This window comes from Saccopteryx leptura, chromosome 5, assembly GCF_036850995.1.
Source record: "Saccopteryx leptura isolate mSacLep1 chromosome 5, mSacLep1_pri_phased_curated, whole genome shotgun sequence".
Classification (NCBI taxonomy): domain Eukaryota; kingdom Metazoa; phylum Chordata; class Mammalia; order Chiroptera; family Emballonuridae; genus Saccopteryx; species Saccopteryx leptura.
In genome coordinates, this window is record NC_089507.1 from 112,382,583 (window position 1) to 112,401,351 (window position 18,769).

Here is an 18,769-nt window from a genome sequence, read left to right on the forward strand (position 1 = left end):
CTTTTTATTATATTTATTCTATTTTATAATAGAGCTATAAAATAAGAATTTTCTTCTTGGACAGGGAAGGTGCCACAAGGGTTTTGGTTGCAAAGGAGAATAAAAAAGACTCAAATTATTTATTTATTCCTATGCTTTAGCTTGAATTGGCAATATTAGCTTTACTGAATGATATTAGAAATCACTCTGTGATTATATATTTTTACATTACATTTAGCAATTAACTCAACAGCTCAGTTTTTTAGTTCTTGTATGTATTAGAAAACAAAAATAACACATGATATTTAGAAATGGTCCAGATTGACTTTTATGTATTCATAAAATCTTTGGCCCATTGAAGTCTCCTTTCTAATTTTCAAATGTGCACTTCAGGGGCTCGGAGGCCAAATAGAACAAGACTTAGCTTAAAAAACAACAACAGATTTCAGACATAAGCGACATAGAGAGAAAACTTAAAACTTCCAGAAATGTAGTTAAAAATGGATCTTCAGCAATTATTTATAATCTTTCTTCACATATGACCGTTTAATTTCTAGCCTCTGCTTTCACCAAACTCATTAACTGTGCAAATTCACTTGCTGGTTCTCCAGAAATACTTAATGACATTGTTATCATTATGTGTTTGTATACATACATTAAATAATGGAATAGTAAAGCAAATTAGATGGCTGTTGTACCTTGCAATGTTCTCCTTTTTCTTGTCCCTCAGCACAATATTGCAGACAAATTCCATGGCATGAATTTGGTAGGACATCATGCTTGGTGAAGACCAGTAGTTGTGGACTGGAGTAAATCTGACCAGTTCTTATTCTGATACCAGCATTTCAAAAAAGTGATATAGTTAGGAAATAAAAGGTTCATTTTGAGTTTCACATAGATAGAGAGAGAATCCACTTTGAAGCTAAAGGCAAATATACAGCATATATTAAACATCCAGCAATGAGTGGACAGTCTACACAAATTTACAATGTCATTTTTTATTATTATTTCTCAATTACAGTTGACATACATTAGTATATTAATTTCAGGTGTACAACCCAGTGAGTAGACATTATGTAACCTACTAAGTGACCATCCCTATAAATCTTCCACCCATCTCTTCTTCCTCCTGGTAACTCAGCCTTTTGTGATCATTAAAGAGTAAGTGAAAAACTAAGATGCAGGGAGAAAACAATAACTGACAACCCTTTGGTAGGATGAGAATTTATTAGGAGTCAATTGGAACATTCTTTTTTCTTTTGTGCTGCTTTGCAGGTTGTTATTCTCTACAGTTGCTAAGATCCAACATGAATCACTTTTCATGGACAGAAGTCATGTCGACATTGCTAGTGACTATGATATGTCAGTGATCATGAAAATCCTGATGAGAAACATCAACACAAGAGAACAGACATGTTCTATGTAGTAAGGGCCCAATTAAAAGTCTACTGCAGCCTGACCAGGTGGTGGCACAGTAGATAAAGTATTGGCTTGGGACACAGAGGACCCAGCTTTGAAACCTCCTGAGGTTGCACGGGCTCATCAGTTTGAACACAGGGTCACTGGCTTGAGCATGGGATCACAGACATGACTACATGGTCTCTGGTTTGAACCCAAAGGTCGCTGGCTTGAAGCCCAAAGTCATTGGCTCAGCTGGAGTTCCCCAGTAAAGGCACATATAAGAAACCAATCAATGAACAACTAAGGTGCCACAACAAAGAATTGATGCTTCTCATCTCTCTCCCTTCCTGTCTGTCCCTCCATCTCTAAATAAATAAATAAATAAAAATTCTACTACAAATGAACTTAGAAATGCTTCATTTAAGTTAGTAAATCTACTGTATTTCTCTTTTTAAAATTCTTGATCTTCCCTAACCAGGTAGCTCATTTGGTTAGAATGTCATACCAATAAGCCAAGGTTGCTGGTTCAATCCCCAGTCAGGGCACATACAGGAATCAACCAATGAGTGCATAAATAAGTGGAAGAACAAATTGATGTTTCTCTCTCTCTCTCTCTCTCTCTCTCTCTCTCTCCTTTTCTCTCTCTCTAAATTCAATCAGTAAATAAAATTTTTTAAAAAGATTATTGATTCTATCAATAAATTAAAAAGCTAGAAGAAAATGTTGTAGCTTCATATTACATAATACCTAGAAAGTGACTGAGTTGTCACTAGCAATTTTTAAATAACTCCACTCAATTAAATTATTTAGACATTTCATCTCTTACTCTCATCTACTCAAACCCTTTGCTAATTTCTCATACCTGTGTAACTCCTTAGATCTCTTTTCTTGTCTACTAAGAATACCACAAAATCTGACAGTTTATGCCCACTCCACATTTCCCTTAACTTACTTGAAACAACCTTTTTGCTTACTTACCCAGCTATCACCAACTTCCTTATAAATTCCACAGAGCAATTGTTTTTTATGCCTTTACTATCTCCTGAATCCCAATGTTGCATTTACTACTACTCACTAAATGATAACCTTTATCATAGTGGATGTTGCTGTGTACTCATTGCAAGTCTTGTCTCAAGGACTTATTAAATTTTTTCTTGACATCCTTCATAATAGCACAGTACTTACATAGACCAGTGCACCCTACCATTGCTTTCACTTCAAGTCCTCTTCATGAAGCGCCTCACTCAAAATTTTTACCATATTTAGTCTCATGATCTACATCAATCTGGAATCCTGCATTCTGCCATTCATCCCCTTTAAACTCTGCTGGTTGCAAAGGAGCTGAGATATCCTGATAGGTTAATATGTTGTTTCTCCCAAGCTAAAGAAACTATTGATATTTAACAGGAACCTTGGGTGATAAGGAATGGCTAACCTCTAGAGCATTTCTGACTGAGTGGCAGGCTGCTAGGGGTATATTTTGGGGCTGATACAATTTCATTCAGTACCTTACAAATTACACGGTGTAAGTGGCTGACAAGTTTATGTGTGTCTGGAAGATAACATTGGTAATTCACATCAACATGCACCGTGCATTCACTCACAAATGTACCATGTCCCTCCAGTTCTTTGAATGTGATATTCTTAAATTCAACAGGTAATAGGAGCTCCAGGGTTCACCCACCTTCAGTTTCACTGAAAGCTGATAAGGGCTCAGTTATTTTGGGGTCTAGATTCATACAAGATTTTTTTATTATTATTTCAAATCATATCCTCAACTTTGTCTTACTATGAATAAAGACATTAATGGAAAATAAAGAATGGAATCTCTAATAACCAGTTTAAATATTACTATTTTGAGAACATTTCATCTTTACCTTTAATTTCAACTTTACCTCTGTCTCTAGATTATATGCCCAGTTTCACAATAAAAAGGAATATTTTTATAATAATAGGGTTTTTAACCATGATGTAGAAAATACACTGGACTCTCAATATTGTACTATAGAAAACTAAGCTTTTTAGTGCTTTAAGACCTGGTAGAACCCACCCCCTCTCCAATAAAAAATGAGACGTTCTCAAAAAATATTTGGATTCATGCTTTCTTTTTGTCATTATTATTATGCTAAGTGAAATAAAGCAGTCAGAGAGAGACAAGTGCCATATGATTTCACTCATATGCGAAGTCTAATGAATAAAATTAACTAACAAGCAAAATAGAGACAGATTCATAGAGAGAAGACTGATAGTTGTTGGGAGTAGAGTTGGGTGAGGAGGTGGTAGAAGGATAGAGCAAAAATGGACTGAAAAAAAAAAACCTACAATGACACAGACAACACTGTAGAAATTGTTGTAGGCGGGAGGAGGTGGATGAGGATATAGGAGTGATAAATGGTGATGGACGAAGACTTGACTTGCAGATGTGAACACACAATACGGTGTACAGAGATGTGCCTTAGAATTGGGCACCTGATACCTGTATAATTATGTTAACTAGTATTACTCTAATAAAATGTATTTTAAAATGCTTTTGTGTGTGTGTGTCAGAGACAGAGAGAGAGAGACAGAAAGAGAGACAGAGAGAGGGACAGATAGGCAGACAGGAAGGGAGATAAGAAGCATCAGTTCTTTGTTGTGGCTCCTCAGTTCATTGATTGCTTTCTCATATGTGCCTTGACCAAGGGAGGGGGCTACAACAGAGCAATTGACCCTTTGTTCAAGCCAGTGACCTTGGGCTCAAGCCAGCAGCCATGGGGTCATGTCTACGATTCCATGTTCAAGCCAGCGACCCTGCAGTCAAGCTGGTGAGTCTGTGCTCAAGCCAGATCAGCCCATGCTTAAGCCAGCAACCTCTGGCTTTCAAAACTGGGTCCTCTGCATCCCAGTTCAATGGTCTATCCACTGTGCCACTGCCTGGTCAGACTAAAATTCTTTTATTTTGAATACACATAAAAATAAAAGCAACACAATGTCTACTATTTCTCCTTTTTTCTCTACACACACACACACACACACACACACACACACTCACACACACACACACAATCCAGGCAACTTTTCTTTTAGATCATTTGAAGACTTTTTTGTTGAAAATAACATTGCAGGAAGTTGATATGGTAGGTAGGTAGTGATACCCATAATGTTATAATAGTTCAAATAAGTCTATTTCAATCCTCTTGTTTTGCCAAATTTTGAGTTAATTTTATTGAAATTTAAAATGTGGGCTTAGTGAGCAATAGATAGAAATTTGTATGTAGTCACTTAAGAAAACAATTTTAAAAACTATTTTTTAAGAATATTTCAGAAAGTTACTACAGAGTCTAAAAACAATTAAATGTCTCACTAAGAACCAAGTACATAAAAATATGGTCCATAATCAGAAATTTATTTAACTTATATTTAAGTGCAAAATATGAATAAATGCCAAGATAAAAATAATACACAAACAGACACATACACATGTGGGTATATATAGTTCTCATTTTAGTATGACTTTGGGAATATTAAGAAAAGTTCAGAAAAGTTACCAGACACAGTCTTATCAATGTAAACAGTGTTAGGATTTTTGTTTAAAACAAAATCAAATAAAACAGACATGAAATTACAAAAATCTGTGCACAACACCCACAAGTAAAAGAACATATTTCATTAAGACAGTTATTATTCCATGAGTAAAACTATCCAAATTTTAATAGTTTTTTTGTATCTTACAAAAGAAAAGTGTTATTTACTATTTCATCTTACAAAAAAAACCGATTCAATTAAAATGTGGGTAAAATATGAAAAGCAAGAAAGAAATGAAACAGGATCAAGCAGATTAACTTATTCATCCACTCAATCACTTATTCCAGATGGCAATTGAGTATGCACTGTGTACCTGGACCTTCATATTATTAATGCAGCACCTAACATAAATTCTAATTAAAAAGGCTTCTTAATCATTGTTATTTTTACATTGAAGATCTTTTTGCTCAGTTCATCTGCATTCCATGAGAAAAGAAAGAAAGTATATTTTATATACTTCAAATGCTACAGTTCTAGAGAATATATAGTCTATATATAGAATATCTAAGACACAATCTTTTTGCAAAATGTAGAAAATCAATTTGGGTAGGTAGTATTAACACAAATTCCAAAGTAACAAGACCTGGAAAAAGAAAAAGAAAGAAAAAAGAGGGAGGGAAAAAAAGAAAGGGGAGAGAGAATGATAGAGAGAGAGAGAAGAGGGAGAAAAGGAGAAAGAGAAGAAGGAAAAGAAATCCCAAGAAATGAATTTAAGGATTAAGATGCATATTATAGATTCTACAACATTCTATTGCAGCCTGAAGTAATGGAAGAGGGGATATAAGCTGACACTTGAAAATGTACTATCTAGTGCATGTCATTCCAGATTTTTAAAAATGTAATACATATGAAAAGAAAAAACAACACATTTGAAAATAGAATAAAAAACAGTTTTGTCTTTTCAGGGAATGGAGAGATAAGTTGAAAAGAAAAAAATTGCTTGGGTTGAGTAACAGTGTAAAGAATTTGGACTTCAAAAGGAATGACAAACCAAATTAATGTAAGGAAGAATCTCACAAAAATGTGCAAGCTAGATTTAGAAGAAAAATCTTGTTTGACCTAACCCTGATGGCTGTGTCAATGACATTAATGCTCAACAGAATTGTAATAACATTTTTTATGAAAATTTAGTAATTAGGTAATGTTGGGTTAAACAAACTTGGGCAAATTTTCTTACTGTAGACATCCCTAGAGCCTTTGATTTTCAAATATTCCCTTTTAAATCTCCAACTCGGGTGAAAAAAATCTATGCACCACTTTTGATATGTATTGGATCATGGTACACAGGAACATAGTTTATGCAAAGCTATTCTAGATATTCATTGAAACCTTGAGACTACAAGGATCTTGCACTTCATTTGGGCAACTGTTACAGTAGGCAATCAGTTATTAACAAAGAAAGGGAATGAACAGAATCAGACATTAAGTGTAATTAGGTAGGAAGTGGCAGCTTTGTAGCCAGGATGTAGGCGAGTAGGATGGGTTGGGGTGACAAACAAAAGGGGGAAATTCTTCTGTGAAGACAAACTCAGTAGAATCCAGATGATGAAGCAGAACTCTGAGACGTGCTAGTAGGAGCCACAGTGGCCATCATACAGAGAAGAAGTCTAGCCTGGAAAAATCTGGGAAAGGAGTTGGATAGGATAAGGACCCAGAACCCCCTGCAGATCCAGGAAAGAAATTGGATAAGGGAGGAATCCAGCCCAAGTCTTCATAGAATGAAGAAGAAGATTGGTAAGTTTGAAAGAAAGCTTCTGCCTTCCCAAACCCAGGGAAATGCCTCACAGAGTTCTGCATCTCTGGGTCCTGCCTGTCCTCCTGGGCATGGTGGGGTCAAGTGCTGGCCTGGGGCCCAGAAACTGGACTTCTATCACAGCAAGAGATAGCTGAGATACCTGATGGTGGATGAGCTATTGCCTAAGAGCCTTTCCTTTGTTGCCACTCCAATAACACTTGCCACAATACCTCTCCTCCTATCTGTGTATCCCCAAATACTTTCCTGCAATAAAACGAAAGAATCTTATTTCCACCAACAACATAACCACCTATCTGCAGTGTCAAAGCCAGGTGCTCCTATAAACTCCATTGAGTATTCAAAGATAAAACTCTTGCCTGACCAGGCAGTGATGTAGTAGACAGAACATTGGCCTGGGACCCAGAGTATCCAGGTTTGAAACCACGAGGTGGCCAGCTTGAGAGTGGGTTCATTAGCTTGAGCATGGCATCACTGGCTTGAGCCCAAGGTTGCTGACTTGAGCAAGGGGTCACTGGCTCAGCTGGAGGTCCCTGGTCAAGGCACATATGAGAAAGCAGTCAATGAACAACTAAGGTGCCGCAACAAAATATTGATGCTTCTCATCTCTGTCTCCTTTCCTGTCTGTCCCTCTCTCTGTCTCCATCTCTCTCGCTAAAAACAAACAACAAAAAACTCACCAATAACCACTTGGATATCTGCCAAGACAGCCCTTCCTGTCTTTACACAGCTCTGATATTAGGAAGTTCTTTGGTATGTTATCTTTCTTTATTAATCACAGTTCTAGTTCTTAATCTCTTGTTTAGGGAAAAAAAAGACATTTTGGTACACTATTAAAATTCACATCATTTCCTTTAACATTTAGTTGGTTACTTGCTGGGTAAAAAATGTCCTGAGCAGTAATTTTTGGCTAAATTAATGAGTTGCTCTCTACTGTCCCAATATTATAGTGTGGACAGTAGGTTTATCTGGGTCTTTGCTATAAATATGAAGTTGGGACTTCCCCTTTGCAATGGTATCTTTATATTTTTTAGACATAGCCATAGAGTTTATTTCTAATGGCTGCTTAAAGAAAAGACAAACAGGCCCTGGCCGGTTGGCTTAGCGGTAGAGTGTCGGTCTGGCGTGCGGGGGACTCGGGTTCGATTCCCGGCCAGGGCACATAGGAGAAGCGCCCATTTGCTTCTCTACCCACCCCCCTTCCTCTCTGTCTCTCTCTTCCCCTCCCACAGCCAAGGCTCCATTGGAGCAAAGATGGCCCAGGCGCTGGGGATGGCTCCTTGGCCTCTGCCCCAGGCTCTAGAGTGGCTCTGGTCACGGCAGAGCATCGCCCCTGGTGGGCGTGCCGGGTGGATCCCGGTCCGGCGCATGCGGGAGTCTGTCTGACCGTCTCTCCCTGTTTCCAGCTTCAAAAAATACAAAAAAAAAAAAAAAAGAAAGAAAGAAAAGACAAACAATTCTAATTCCCAGATTCAAGGGGTCATGATGAGTATTCATATTTTGCAACATTTTTACCACCCAAATAAATACACTTCTTTACATGGCATCCTTCAACTACAGTGAGGACAATATAAGGCACAGTTTAGTAATTTGTTTGTGAGGGAGACTTTAGAGATCTCTCCTTCTCTGTATTTCACTTTTCTGGCCCCACAAAAGTTTTAGGGATAAACTGACCTCCCTTATATTTGTTTAGAAAGATAGAATATTTATCTACTCTATTCACTTGAAGTTTTCTCTCTGTTTAAGAATCTTTCTTTGACACATAGAACATAGAAAAATTGTGATGTCACAATAATGATTATCAAAAAGAGAAAAATATGTAACCTCAGAAAAAGAGACACACATTACAGAAAATAGGGTGCATTTTGATTATATTAATTTCAGTTATTACATACTTTTAAATAAAGTTCACCATTACTATTTAATACATGGATAAGTGTTTTGTCATGTGATGGTCACAGTGTGTAAAAATATTATTTTTGTAACCAAGAAATTATATACTGGGCTAGGCAAAAGTAGCTCTACGGTTTATTTGTATGGCAAGCAATATAATAATGATTACATAATAATATAAGAATAAACTTTCACATACTCACAACTCTAAACCTACTTTTGCCCATCCCTGTATATAATTCATTTTAAGAACAGCAGACTAAAATCAAAGGCTATCTGGCAATTACGTATCTTGGATTATCCATCAAAGTGAAAACACTTAACATAAACTTTCTTCAGAATATTTTTTAATTCAGGCTACATGATTTTATATATTGTATATGCAATATGTATATAATATAATAGGTATCTTCTAATATAGAGATCGATAGAAAAAAAGGGAAGTTTCCATCCTACAGGGATGAGGAAAAATAAAAAACAGAAAATGCAAAGCTATTTGTGAATAGGCGTTAAACACGAGAGCTACTTTAATGGATAAAATAATATAACGTTGAGTCTTCTGAAAAAGTTCTCAGCAGAGTGCCCTATAAGAATGCATTATTATTGGTGAATTTGTTTATTGGGATCAGAGCTATGTTGAGTTATTAGCAAACACTACTGTTTTTCTGCAAAAAATAAAAATGGAAACTTTACTGTTATCATGAAAACAGTAATGTGCCAAATAATTATTTTAATGATGGAAGAAGTTGGACACACCATGTACCATTTCGTATTAAATAAAAATCACAGTACTTTTTGGCCTGGTTTGCTGGTGCTCTCTGCAACCATGAAATTTGGCTGCAACAGGGCAACTCAATACTGGTGAGAAAACGCTGGGATTATGACCACTGTTCTTAAAGGAGAAGGGAAGACCACGGAATACAGTGGATGTTAACTCCCATAACAAGTGAAGAATTGTCACTAGTTTGAATTAGAACTGGGGCCTGCAGACAGCAGTCAGCTATTTGTGTTAATGTCCTCAGGCACTGAAAGGCCTCACCTGGCAAGTGTCCAGTGGGCCCTGTAGGCTGGGGAGGCGGGTCTGCCCCACCCGGCTCTAACTCACAGTGTGGAGCTGAGTCTTCTTCCCTGTTACAGGCTTACAGGCGAAGGGACCCAGAGGCACCAGGACACACGTCCAAACAAAAGGAAACGTATGCTTAATTCTTTCCTTGATGTAGCTCCTATATTTACTGGTCAAGCCCAGAATCTAACATCTTAATGAGAGGACAGAAGCCAAGACTTCTTGCAAGAACTCTCTCCCTTGCCGCTTTTTCCTTCTCCCTGGTCTGGCCTCTCTCTTGGCAGACACAGTAACAGTTCGTTTCCACAAGAGAGACTGGGGAAAGAACTGGGCTTTAAAATATTAGGTTTGTTTTTCTTCCTGCTCTCCTTAGATTTTTTTTCCAAGAAAATGGAGAACAAAACATATATTGTTGGGGAAAAGCCCATTGTTTTCTTGAAACTAAAAGCCTTTAAAATACACATGCCACAAATCTAATACCAGTCTGGAAGTTTGGAGATGAGCAGTCAACTCGTTTAAAAAAAAAACACAGTAATTTCAAAGTGTCTTTTCTCTTTAAAACAATGTTGCCACAATTTATCTTTTAATTGATATGCAAAAACAGGTGCCCCTTTGGTGTTCAAAGTCCTTATTCCATAGACAATTTTCTTTGTGTACCTACCTTCTGCTAATGTTTGCTGCTTACCAGGCTAGCAGTTTATAACAACTGAAATTGAGGTTACATGAACAATGTGGCAGATACAAAGATTTAATTTTGGGGGAGTTAGATTTTTCTTTTTAATTTCATGCTTTTATTTGTGTGTTCAGAAACAAATTGACTTTTTCTCCCTTCAGTAAATAAGCGATCTTTTAGAGCTACAGCTACTTTTGTTTTCATAGAAAACTTAGCTTGACCTGTGGTGGTGCAGTGGATCATCACCTGAAATGCTGAGGTTTGCATTTTGAAGCCTTAGGCGTGCCTGGTCAAGGCACATATGGGAGTTGATGCTTCCTGTCCTCCTCCTTTCTCTCTCTCTCTCTCTAAAAATAAATAAATAAAATCTAAAAAAAATACTTAAATACTATATACAGGTAGTTGTTTGGTTTTCTTCCAGGAGTCAAATTAAAGGTTACCTCCCTCCAAACTCTAAACTACTGTAGTTATTTGGCTCTATGTGATAAGTAACTTTGTTCTGATGATTTAACTTATGTCTTGGAATACCTAGCAGCAATTATGTGACTATAGTGTTATCATTTGTGTAAACTGCACCTCAAAGGAAGTTAGTGCTTAATAGTGTAATGCTAGAGTATGGGAAAAATTTGAGTTTTTTAATTCCCTATAACACTATAATAAGCTTTAATTGAAAATGCATCAGTAGTGTTTGAAGTAGAAGTATGTGTATCTAATTATGAGCGTAAATAATAGGCTCATATTCCCACAGAGGGTACTTGTGTGCGATCCTGAATGCCTGGCTGGCAGTTTCACAGGCAGAGGCTGTTTTTGGACAGGTATGGAGTGCTTGTCTTCAAGACTCGGACAGCTGGGCTGAGAGGGACAGCACAGCTTCCCGCTGTCTTCAGTCGTGCTTTCCCAGTTCATGTTCATTTTTCTCCTAAATTTTTGTCCAATAAACTCCAGCCTGTCATCACCTCCTTTCCTTCCAAACTGAGTCAGTCTGTGGGGACTGTGGGTAATGCTCCTTTCCTACTTTTTGGAAGTTAGTTATGCCCCTGGTTGATATTCCTGGTGACCTCCAGCAATCCCTGTATAGAATCAGGCATTTCTAAGACTACAAAAAACTAGAGGGCTACTTTAGAAAAAAAAATGAACTGACAATATTTGCTAAGCAACTACCATGAGTTCAGAATGGCTACAATCCTTCCAGAAATTCTTTGCGTGACCTCGTTGCCCTAAAGGATTCTGACTTGGGAAGCCTGAAGCTAGGGAGAAACAACTGCAGTCTCACTCAGTCTTTCTGTTTTATTCAAGAAGCCCAGAGACGTCAAATCATTTACTCAAATTTCCACATCTGGGTTCAATGGGAACAGGAAGTGAAACAAAAAATAAAATAAATTTATTTTTATTATAACAATATTTGTAATTGTAGGCACATTATCTTTTAGCTGCAATAAAAGCCAAATTCTATTTTTACCTTCAGTAGACAATGGAGTTACTTTCACATAAAAGTCCACACACGACATCTTTTTAAGTAGACACATAGAATTCTATCAAAGTACTGCCCTCACCCTTTTTAACCCCCATCCAATACACACACGGCCACATGTGTGCTTAGTATTGACATTTGCTGCAATGCGGCCTAGGAATAATTTTTTCAGTAATCTAGATTCTACTGTTTGCAGTTCAGTGTACAAGGCTACTCTGGGACAGTGTGGAAAGTGACCAGGACATCAGGGTAAAAGTCATTTGTATCTGGGCCCTGTAACCTCCACTTAGTGGGTCAGAGGGAGCTTCATGAATCAGTGGAAAGAAATCTTGAATTTCTTACAAGAGAAATATGTGAGAAACACTGAACAAGATTCAATGGTAAGCGACACATGAGCCCTGTCACTATTTTGAAACTGATGTTTCTAGACTTCTGGTGCAGGGAGAAGGAGAAGAGCATCTCAAATTTCTTTTGAGCACTTGCATTGTCAAAACAATGAAAACAAGAATGTGGGTAAAATATCTTCTGGACACATGATACCATAGATACATAACAACATGCTGGATTTCCTGGCATTCTTTTTGGTTTGATAAGTTTCTTTCTATTTACTGTAAATCATTCATGATTCTATCTTTGAAAAAAATTATTCTTAATATTTTTTATCAATTTTAGACCAATTCAAGATTCATCTGGTCTAGGAGAAACTCCTCCAACAATTTAAGTTATCTTGGACCATGATTTTTTTCTTCTTCTTTATATAGCCTAAAATACTTTGACAACTAAACATACACAACTTTTGCAAGAAATTTGTTTTTCTTTTATCACCATCTCTTTCAAATCCTTCAATATTTAAATGTTACTTGTTATTGCACATTCATTGTTGTTTATACTAATGATGTGTGATCTGTGTTCATATCTATCTCTATAACCAAGTTGGAAAATACTTGGGAGAGATAACATTCTTGGCTCCACCACAAATATTAAGCCTTTGTGTCTCTGCACCCAAAGACTCAGTACAGCACCATGATGGAGTACAGTTCCAGCACACGTTGAAGAGCAGTTGAGATCTTGGTTAATTAAGTATTTTGGACACTTGGCAAATGGTAGATGTTTAAAATAAGTATAAATGAATTGAAATAAGACAAAAGATGAGCACATAGGAAATCTGTGTTCGGCATATGCTAGCATCCCTGCTATGTCTATTAGCCACCAATATTGACTGGGTATATACTACTTGTGAGACACTGCCTCACATAGTTCTCATGCATTATCTCATTTAGTTTCTCTTATACCCTGTGATGACAGTATAATTATTATTCCCACTTAGAGGCAAGAAAATGGAAGCACAATAAGGTAAATAATTTGCCCAAGTTCATGCTGCTCAAAACTGATGAAGCTGGTATCTGCATCAAAGTTGTTTGACTCTAAGATTAAGCAATTAATCATAACTACTTTACATTATTTCTGTCCTATAGAACTTGATAATAAATATTCACATTTTATTGAATTAAAATTTACACGTAGTAACATTTTTTTTCCTTAGAGCACAGTTCTGTGACTTTTGACTAATGCATGCAGTCATGTCCACAATCAACAAAATAAAGATGTAAAATTTATCATTCAAAAATTTTCTCCATGTTGCTTTGAAGCCAACCCTTCTTCCCACTCTAAGCTCTGGCAACCACTTACCTGTTTTCTATCCTTATTATATTGATTATATTTTAAAATGGAAAGGAGTCTGGCTCCTTTTCTTTATTACTTTTGAGGTTCACCTATTAATTGCCCTTTATCAGTAGTATGCTCCTTTTTGTTACTGACTGGTATCTATTGTATGAACTAATGTATGAACAAATGTATCACAGTTCATTCACTCACCAGTTGAAAGACAACTGGTTGGTATCAAGCTTATGGTGATTATAAAAAAAGCCACTATAAATATTTGAGTACAGGTTTTTGTGTTACCATAAGTTTTTGTTTTACTCATAATACTAGGAGTGATATTAATTATTTAATAACAATTAAAATTTTTAAAATTAGTAGTGAGAGTGCTATATCACATGAAAAGTATATGTTTAGCTTCATAAGAAACTGCTAAACTCTTTCAAAATTGCTATAACATTTTATATTTCCACCAGAAATACAAATCCTTGCCAGTGTTTGATATTGTCATTTTTTAAAGTTTAGCCATTCAATTGTTTTATTTTTGGCTTTGCATTTTGATCTATGATTCCTTTTGAGCTTTTATTCTTAAAAAAATAATAATAATGGAATTGTAGGGATCAGGATGTGTTTTATTTTTTGCATATAAATGTCTCATTGCTTTGGTACTATTTGTTAAAGAAAGATTGTCTTCTCTCCATTTAATAGGCTTTCACCTTTCTCAAAATTGAATTGACTATAGATGTGTGAGTTTCCTTCTGGCAACTCTTTTCTAGGGCTTAGTAATTTGTTGTGTTTATTTGTTTGTTTGTTTGCTTACTTTGTAAAAAGGAGCAGATAGTAAATACTCTAAGCATTGGAGACCATAAAATCTCTGTTGCAATTTATTATCTACTGCTGTAGTATGGAAGCAGCCATAAATTATATATAAATAAATGAGGGTGGCTATGTTGCAATAAAGCTTTACTTACAAAAACAGGCTGTGTGCTAAATTGTCTTGGGGGAAATGTGGTTTGCTGATTCCTGCTCTATTCTATTTCATTTTTTTATGTGTCTATTTTAATGTCAATATAATGCTAGCTTTACCAATGTGTTATCTTAATCAATCTTGATTAATATTTTGAAATTAAATAAAGTGAATTCCTTAGAATCATTTTGAAAATAATTTGACTGTTTGCCTTCACACATACATTTTAAAACAGATAGTCGATTTCTACAACAAATCTTGCTGGGATTTTGACTGGAATTGTACTAAAACTATAAATCAACTTAGGTACAACTCAGCATTTTGAATTTTTCCAATTTTGAACATGGCCCCTCTTTCTCTCTGTCATTCTTTATTGATTTCTTTCATCTTTTTATAGGTTGCTGGCTTTGACTTACTAGAATTCTGTGGTGGATTTTTTGTTGATTTTCTAACTCTCATTTTATTGTCCTTTTTCTAGTCAAACAGAAAGTTTTTCTTTTCCAACTTCCCTTTCAGTTATTTTGGGGTCATGTGATGAGTTCTGGCCAACTGAACAAAAGTGATGTATGCCATTTTAAAGAAGGTGAAGGGATTAGCCAAAAAACATATAAACATAACACACAGACACAGTCAACAGTGTGGTGATAGCTAGAGAGAAAAGGAGTGAGAACTAGATAGAGGGACAGAGGTGGGGAAAATGGTGACAGAAAAGACATTGCTAGGGGCAGTGGGCAGATGGTGGTTTACAGAGTCGTACACTTGAAACCTGTATGATTGTGTGAAGCAATGTCATCCCAACAAGTTCAATAAAATAATTAAGAAATAAAAATAAAATTGAAATATGAATTCTCTTTCTCTCAACCTTTGCCAAGGGGATTGTGTTACTAGTGTGGATCTTAAAGACAGAAGGAGATGGAATCACTGCTTTTAGGTCACTGCTTCGAAGGGAGTTTCTCTGAGGAATCTGCGACCTGCAGCACATTTGAGGACAATGAATAAGAAATTTTGTTGATGAGCTACTTAGCTTTCGGGGTTAATTCGCTAATAGTATAAATTAGCCTATTACATTAAGTAACAATACAGGATTTCAATGGGTTATAATGTAAGAAAAAAATAAAAATTATTATTTTAGGTAAAGTACATCAGTTCAAGACTATAACTCTATGATCTTGAATTACAGCCAAACTTAAGATTTAATTTAACCATTTGGTAAAAAAACAAATAATTTTAATGAATCATTGCATTCCAAGACTTAGTCAAAAATAGGAAGAGAGTATTTTCCAACATTTTAAACTAAAAATTTTCTACAAAGTCAACTTCTAAAGCAGTTGGTTCATTTATAAAAGTAAGAATTAAAATTTCTAACATGAGACTACATAAGATTCAGTTAGCTAGTGTTGACCCTTGTCAGATCTAAAAATGACCAGTGAGAACATCTGATTATCAGCAAGATCAGTTCATCAAAATGAACTCTCCTGAAAAAAATTTACCTATGAGTCAGTTACTGATCATACCTAACAGCTAAGAGGCATAATGGACAACTGTATTCCAATGGAGTTATCTTAGTGTCCTAAATCATTATTTTACTTAAACCCATCACTTTTAGTCAGGGAGTGCCATATCAAAGAAGCATAAAAAACAGTAAACTTAACAAAAAGGTTAACAATTCTAAACCATTCATTGTTTAGTTGGCGTTAAGCAAATGAAGGCAAATGATAGACATCTTTTTATAAATATATGCATTTAATTAAAATTTAGAGTAAATGTTTGGGAGATTTCTTTCCAATTATCAATTGGCTAGTTGAAGTTTTTTTTTAAATATATGTTTTAAAATTGAATAAGTGTAATATTTAAAGTCTCAAAAACTGGGATTTCACATAATATGAATTTTATACTTTCATACAATATTACCTTTAGCAAAGTATCTTAGCATTTTAGAGAATAAATTTAAGCATAATCATTCTAAGGATTTTTTTAATATTCAAAATATCTTGATATAAGAATAAATATTTTTGAAAATTCTATTCACTTATATCACCTTTCAGTGAATGAGACTTTTACATGTAATCAGAAGACTGGCCCAGGGGTTAAGTGAGATTCTCACATGAACATAGAGGTAGTTCATGTAAAATTCACATCCAACTTAGCTTGTAGAATTTATATATGATAGCAGGAACTGTCTATGCAATTTGTAAGGAAATCAGTGTCATAAGCAATACTTATACTGTGGATACAAAAATGGGGTGGGGGTAGTTCTATAGAACATAACCTAATAGAGTGATATGATAATAAATTTCTAACTGGGTGGTTCATGGTGGATAGTGATGCCCTAAGCATATAACTTCTTCAGTGAAAGGTTTATCTTTGTGTTAAGCAAGCTGTGTCCATGTTTCTGTGCATCTAGGTTAACACACCTTTGACATAAACTGCAACCACCCCTGAGAGAATGCATAATCTTAAGTCTTATAACCTCATCCTTTCTTTGCTTTCTCCCACCTCCATGTCATCTTCCTTACATTCCCTCCTTAATTTCAAATGCATAAAAGAAGCTACACAGTTGGTAATATCCAGAGCTTTGGAGATCTTGCTCCCTGGTATGTAATCCATTTGGCTCAAATAAACTCTTAAAAAAATTCTCTGTACTTTTGGACACTTCTTATATAAACATTGACTCGGCATAGTCAGCAAGACTCCAAACAAGTCCACCCAGGACTAACTTTGGAGCCTAATCTGGTGCTAGGTACAAACAGGGGCCTATGTGCCCTCTAGGCTCTATGTTTCACATTGGGTGAAGTGGACTAGGTTGTTTGTTCTGGAATATGGGGCCTCTTTGTTTTCTGTAGCAGGCTATGACTTTATTTGAGAATTTCTTAGGAAATTCTCAGGCCCTGGTCCATTGGCTTAGTAGTAGAGCATCGGACTGGTGTGTGGATGTCCCAAGTTTGATTCCCAGTTAGGGCACACAGGAGAAGCACCCATGTGCTTCTATCTATCCCTCTCATTTCTCTCTCTCTCTCTCTCTTCTTACCCTCCTGCAGCCATGGCTTGATTGGAGAGAGTTGGCTCCTGGCACTGAGAATTGTTCCATGGCCTCCACCTCAAGCACTAAGAAGAGTTTGGTTGCTAAGCAATGGAGCAACATCCCAGATGGGCAGAGTGTGAGGTCAGTAGGCAATGGGGGAAGGTCATGTGAGAAACCAGACCCGGGAACTTTGGCTAGAACTGCCCACACCTATGCGTGCCAAAAGAAACTTCCCAGGAGTCTTTGGAAAAAAGCTACCATCTGTCATCCAATGAAATTTTGCCATGTCATATTAGCTCAACTGCCCTAATGACCCTTTAAATTTTCCCCACACAGTTTCTTCTATGCGACTTCTCTGGCCCCAGTCCCCTGGAACAGAGAACCTCATCGGGCAGGATGCACTGTACTAAATAAAGCTTTTATTATTCCACACTTGGTGGATACGCACTTCCTTCTTCTTTGGCGGGGAAAAATACCTTACACAGGGCATCACTTCCTAGTGAGCTTGCTGGCTGGATCCCGGTCAGAGAGCAAGCAGGAATCTGTCTCTCTGCCTCCCCTCCTCTCATTGAATTTAAATTTAAAAAAGACAGTTCTCATGGTGGATGAAGGTTGAGATAATCCAGTGGAAAAAAAATATATGGGAGGCTGTTTTCCAATTCAGTTATTTGGATTGCTTATTGAGAGTCTGAACAAAATCTTTACTGGTTAAATGAGAGAAAGACAAATCTCTCTTTAGCTTCAAAAAGAAACAATATCTGCTTCCTGAATAGCCAGTTGGGGTGAGGATGTTAAGCCTAATCTGGAGGAACTCAAAACATTGAAGACACGAACAAAATCCCTCGATTACACACCAAAGATTTATTGTCTAGCTTGGCCAAGTGGCGGCAACTCCAACAGAAATCTGAGGGAGAGCACGCTGGCTCTTTGTTCTACTTAGTTTTTTATAGTTTTGCAAGCGGGCAGTATAGAAGCAAAAATTGCAATTAGGTGCCCTTTACCACTATTGGTTATAGTCATATGCCCTTTAACATGATAGGACCATGTTCAATTTGCAAGCCATACATCATTTTGGAGAAAACAAAATTTACAAGTCAACACAATGATAGAAAGATGTTTCTTTACATATTAAGAGATAGTCCTATATTTTCTAATGTTTATCTGCCATCTCTTTGTCCAGAGTCACACTCATTAACTGCATGCATTCACATGGGATAGGTAGTTTCCGTGGGGACAAATGCCCACAAATGGTTCATTACTATAAGAAAAGGTTTATTTTGGCTTTTCTCTTCCTGCACCTGGCTAGCCATTCACCCCTTTCCCC